Here is a 6,689-nt window from a genome sequence, read left to right on the forward strand (position 1 = left end):
GGTATGAGTGCCAATGAGACAACTCTCCATCCCAGTTATGTTTTTTTCATTTATCATTAAAGATCTATTCCGTTAGCCAGTTGTACGTACATATGTTATGAATTGTCAATCATAACATGTATATAACTGTTGTGTCCTGCTTAAAATCAAGAAGTAAAAACCTAAGATAAAAGCACTTTGTTTATACTAAGATGACGAAATTAAAAATTTATGTATAGCATTCAAATCCATAAAAATGGAATACATTCAAATCACAAATCTGTTCTTTCCAAGTATGTATAGGCAACACATCTTTCTTATGATTTCGTCTCTTCTATATTTGGCGTAATTGTCGATAAAGAAGGCATTTTTTCTTTGTCTGACATACATACTGGTGGGGGCATTTTTAGAGATCGCATTTTCTCACAAGGAAGCTATCAAACCAAGAGTTCCAAATGGTGAAGTTGAATTCATCCCTTTGTTAATTTTATGGACGCCATCACGAATTGGTTGACCGTTATGCTGAATGTGTACTTGTAAGTTACGTCTAAGAATGTATGACATTTGACATCAGAAGGAGCGAAGCGTCAGGCAATGTCAAACGTGAAGCAGTCATCGATTTCATTTATGGAAAGGAATGATAACCTGAAACATTTGGATATAGCCATTTATCAATTGCAAAGTCACTTGATTTGTCTTTATACTCTCTGCTCAGCCAATGTAAAAGTATGAACTTACCTGTAACTTACCTGTAAATTCAATTAGGAAAAAATATAAAATCGGCGCAAATGAAAAAATGAAATGGGCTCAAATGAAAGAATGAAAAATTTCAAATTCGGCGCAAATGTCATACGCCCGTTAAAATTGTCTGATGACCCCTTGTTGGAGTTTATCTGATTCATGTCATAAGAGGGCTCTCAGGTATAAATAATAAATAAAAATTTATAAATATAGGATTTTGCTATTATTTTCTATAAATGAACTTTTTCATATATTGTACTTAATAGAAAAATAAAATATAAAAATGGGGTCACCATTCTTTTAAGCTTACAATCTGCCTTGGAAAGAAACATGTTTTTTTGTTCAGGTACTTTTTTCTGTTGAACTAATAGGAGAAATATAGGTACTAGTAATATCGAAATAAAAAAATTAAAAAAAGAACTTAATTACAGAAATCACCTAAATTTTACAATTGTTTAGCATATTGGAAACTAATAATAAAAAAATTACTTCATCATTGGGTTAAAATGATAATTCAATTTAATGCAAAAAAATGGAAATTTAAAATGAAAAAAAAATGTTAAAAATATTCTGAAATTTTTGTACTGGTAAGCCTACTTAAATAACTATTTTTATCATATTTTTGGGTTGTTAACTACTATTTAAAAAAATATCTTATAAAGATACATTGTAGATACTTAAGGTGGTACCCAACACTTTCACTAAAATTAATTTGGCTCGTTTAATTTTCATAAAATTTTGTTTAATTATTTACTTTGACCCTTTAACAAAAATATAACAATTTCAAAAATTTTGAACCAACCATTTTGTCAGAAAAATTACACTGGTTATATAGCAGTTTGACATACACCAATGTTGATCATTGAGAAGCTTAATATTCCTTTTACAACACAACGTAATTAAAATGTTTAGCTGACTTTATAGAGTTATCTCCCTGTAGTGTTGTTTATAATTACCACCTTAAATAAACAAAAATGATCAGCAAAACTACATCAATAAAGTAGAGTTTTTATACCCCACTTTACAAAAGGGGGGGTATACTGTTTTACCTCTTGTCTGCTCATCCATCCATCTACTTGTGCGTTGATCCCATGAATATTATTCGTCACATTTTTCTCAAGAACTACAATACAAGGATTTCTGAAATTTGGTTTCAGGGTTTATATATGTCAGCTATACCATGTGAAGTGTTTTCAGATTCATTACTCAGCAACTTCCTGTTTACCGAACATTTGTACATTTTTACACATAATAGCCAAGTTGAAAGTTTTTGTCACACTTTTCTCTGGGACTCCCAACACAAGAGTTTCTGAAATTTGGTTCAGAGTTTTAAATGTCAGCTGAACTGTGTGGTGCGTTTTCAGTTTCATCACTTGACAACTTTCTGTTTACCAAACACTTGTATGATTTTGCACATTGATTGCCAGGTTGAAAATTTCCATCACATTTTTCTCAGGAACAACCTGAAAATACCAGGATTTCTGAAATTGGGTTTTAGGGTTTATACAAGTCAGCTATACCCTGTGATGGGTTTTCTGATTCATCACTCAACAACTTCCTGTTTATGAGTAGCAGTAGCTCACACTTTCACTTGTTTGTCATGAATTCTATTCTATTCTGGTCCACAAAGATGAACAGTATCTATTCTTGTAGATGCACATAGACGCAGGTGAGCGACAGGTTCTTTAGAGCATCTAGTTATTTTCATTATAGAACTTTTATTATGAAAACCAATTGCAGGAAGACAATCTCTGCAATTAAGTCAACTTGACTGAAATAATTAGTCAACTCCTTATTATAGAGTTATTGCCCTTTTAGGCTTTAATGACAAGTTTTTTGCGTTTTCCCTAATATTTTAAAAACTACAATAGAAAGATAAAAATGATCAATAAGATATGTTCTACAAATAATTCCAATCGGTTTACTGTAAATTCAGAAATTATTGCGTGCATTTATTATTGCGATTATGTCATTTTAGGCTTCAATGCAATTTTAATTTTTACGATTTTGAGAAAAATCCTGTTAAATTCATATAAAATATATCAAAATGCGAGTTTAAATTATTGCGTTTACAACTCAGTCGCATTTTTCGCAATAATAAAAACCTCGCATTAATTTCTGAATTTACAGTATTATTCTGTCAACTGATTATTGAAGTCTGTGCTCTTTTTAAAATATTGATATTTTAGTGTTTTTATGCCCCATTTATGAGCATTATGTAACCAATTTATTGGTGTTTTCATGCCCCACCTACGATAGAAGAGGGGCATTATTTTTGGTGTGCGGGTCAGTTAGTTGGTTCGTCCATCTGTCCAGCTTCAGGTTAAAGTTTTTGTCCAAGGTAGTTTTTGATGAAGTTGGAAGTCAAATCAGCTTGAAACTTAGTACACATGTTCCCTATGATATGATCTAGTATTTTATGCCAAACTAGATTTTGACCCTAATTTCACCGTCTACTAAACATAGAAAATGATAGTGAGAGTGGGGGCATCCATGTACTTTGGACACAGTCTTGTTTTCTGTCAACCTGCAAACCATATTGTACATGGGTAGAAACTTCAAGTAACAAAAAGGGTCAGCAAGACAACATCTAGAAACAAATTACATTGGGACATTTTCCCTTACAATGCCTGTATGAATTCTGTGTTTGACTGTGTTTCACTTCGATTTACTAATTACAGATTGACACATGTACTGATGTAACTTTATTCCTATTGTTCCTGATAGTATCCTTCATCTTATATTTAAATATTTGGCCAATGCTTCAATGTGCTACTTAAGTTTTGATGATTTAAACCAAACCAATATTCCAACTTTCTCAGTAAAAGTTGACATTGTATGATTGAGTTTTTAAAGATTTTTGGAACCCCTTTGCACTTGCTGTACAGTGACCTATAGTTGATAATTTCTGTTGCATTTTGGTCCCTTGGGGAGAGTTGTCTCATTGGCAATCCTACCATGTCTTCTTATTTCCATATATATTGAAAATCACATCACTCCTGTTTCAACTTGGTTTTCCAGACTTTAACTGAGCATTCCATATATATCCAAAGTTTAATACAGTTAATACCAAAAAATGCAGCCTGTTCTCTCATGATGTGTTTGTTTATAGTCTTAATACTTAACCCTTTTTTTCAAGGAATTAAGTGTGTAATAACTCCAATCTGTTATTGTTTTAATTTGGTAATATGTTCTCACCTTTAGTTGTTCTCAATAGTATTGTGTAACTAGATTGATTATATTGTTCTAATGTCCAGTAGCAAATATTAGTAACAAGAAGAGATGTTGATGTTCTGGAGTAGGGGTCTCACTATCACTGGAATTCTAATGAAATGTAATCATTTGCTATACGTCTATACATCCTGTATATCCATTGATGTAATTTTTATCATTTTTATATACATTGAAGATGATCCGTGGGAATCAACAATGGTGACAACAGAGCTATACAACAGTTAGATCAAAGAAAAATTCAAGTACAAAAATTAAATTTTATTGGTAAGATAATTAGGTGACAATTACAAATAAAAATTGACTTAATTAAATTACAAAGTGGAATGCAAACACTATAAAGCACACTGGGATTTTATTTACCCTAAGAACTATTATGCCTTAAAGACATTAAACTCTTGCACAAGAAACATCATTGTGTAAATATTACTGCACTATTGCAGCTTTTGTAACTGTCACCAAAGCACAAACCTTAATAGGTAAAAAGGTCACCTTTGGGCAACAATCCCATTAAAACCTGTCTTTTTTATCAGTTCTTTCTAGCTTCACAGTTGATAGATAGAATCTTGCTGACCTAAAGTGTGATGAAAAAAGTCCGTCCATCTTTATAAGGGGGGTCTCATTGGGGGGGTGGGGTCCGATCCAGGTCCCGCTTACTGTTTTGTTAGATTCCAGTATCCCGCTTACACTATGTACGTAAGCAATTCTCATATTTTTGTCATTTCCCAGGGCCCGCGTCACGCTTACAAAAAATTGGCCATCCTGCATCACTCTTAGACCCCAATGAGACCCACTATAAGGGTAATACCATGCAACACATTTAACAAAGATAAAAAGATAATGTATCTTATTAAACATCATTTCAATGAATATAAAAGCAAGTGATATATTCCTACTTATTTGTCACTATTTTTAAATTTCATAGCACACTGAAACTACAAGTTTTAAAAAACCTTATGATAGGGAAATTTCTAATATAACAGATCTTCTGCTTTTTATGTGTTTCACCTTTTATTTAAAGAAACAGATGCCTCTTTTGGTTATAGAATGACACTTGCTCAAGTAGCAAACTCATATTGGCATCATAACTTAATAATTTCTGTATATGATTTTTAAGAAGAAAAAAAGAATCTTACTACAGTGTATCATCACAGGCACTTGTCTCAGAAAAAAAAATTACCTATATACCTTAATATAACACAAGGTACTTAACCAAAGTTTTTGAAAAATGACACCCAGTCCCGAATTCACGTTATTTGTTTATTTCTCGGTTGTCAAACCTACTTAAACTTAATATGCCGTAAATCTAAATTGATTTATCTACACAATTGTGTATGACAGGGCTATCATTGTTGTCGGGATCATTAGTAAGCAGGCATTAAAAGTCGGTCAACAGGATGTTTCTTTGCATTCGTCTAATTTTTTGGCAACACCCAGTCCGCATGTAATTATAGACTGGTTTCTCATTGGTCAATCGTCTGGCTAAAAATAAATGTGGGAAATTTTGGTCAATTTATAACTCTACATTAGTGTCGTTGTGTACAGAGTCGTGTACACGCGTGTTTCATAACAAAATGAATGTTAAACAGCTAATAGCATTAAATTAAATTTGAAGGCAGCTGCTAGAGAGTGGCATCAATTGCAATTATACCATATCCCCTTATTTTGTGGGATTAGAATGTATATAGAATATAACCATACTCATTCGATTTTCAAGCTCCAAGGGGTTGTGCAAGTTTAGGATTTTAAAAATGTCAATTACCATTCAAATAAGAATTGACATATGTTTTTGTTTTGTTTTCCCTACTCAAAATGATATTAAAGTGTTATTAGAAATATACATACCATGAACAAATAGCATTATTAGCTAAATACATCTTTTCATTCAGTTCCATACTTCAAAATTTCCCGCTTTTAAAACCCTTTGGAGTTATCTCAATATCTTATGTAAAATCCAGAGAGAGTCTGAATGATGTCAATAAAATGGGGAAAATCTAAGTTCTAAAATTAGAAACTCCTGACACATTTGACAGACCTAAAAAAACACTTATTTGGGTTTGTTTCACATAATCTGTAAAGAATTTACAATAAAGATAATAATTGATAGTCAGAGGGAAGATGACAGTTTTTATTTTAATATTTTTTATAATAATTCAATCACTGCGGGTTGGGTGTTGCCAAAAAATTAGACGAATGCAAAGAAACATACCGTTGACCGACTTGTGAGGCCTGCTACTAATGATCCCGACAACAATGATAGCCGTGTCATACACCATTGTGTAGATAAATCAATTTAGATTTACGGCATATTAAGTTAAAGTAGGTTTGACAACCGAGAAATAAAAAAAAAACGTGAATTCGGGACTGGGTGTCATTTTTCAAAAAATTTAGTTAAGTACCTTGTGTTATATTAAGGTATATAGGTAAAAAAAAAATCTGAGACAAGTGCCTGTGTGTATCATTTTATAAAAAAAGTTGTAATACTTAAGGTTCAAACACTGGTTATTGCTTGCCAAAAATTTTTTTAACGGCAACAATTTCATGGATATTCCGAACGAATGTAATACTTTTGTGTGTGTAATGAACAGGTGTAACCAACGATCATGATATTTTTTCTTGTGTTTAGTCTAAGCATACTTTGGCTCTGTGTTGAAGGCGGTACATTGACCTATAATAGTTTACTTTTTTTTAAATTGTTAATTGGATGGACAGTTGTCTCGTTGGCACTCACACCACAT

Source organism: Mytilus trossulus, chromosome 1, assembly GCF_036588685.1.
Source record: "Mytilus trossulus isolate FHL-02 chromosome 1, PNRI_Mtr1.1.1.hap1, whole genome shotgun sequence".
Taxonomy (NCBI): domain Eukaryota; kingdom Metazoa; phylum Mollusca; class Bivalvia; order Mytilida; family Mytilidae; genus Mytilus; species Mytilus trossulus.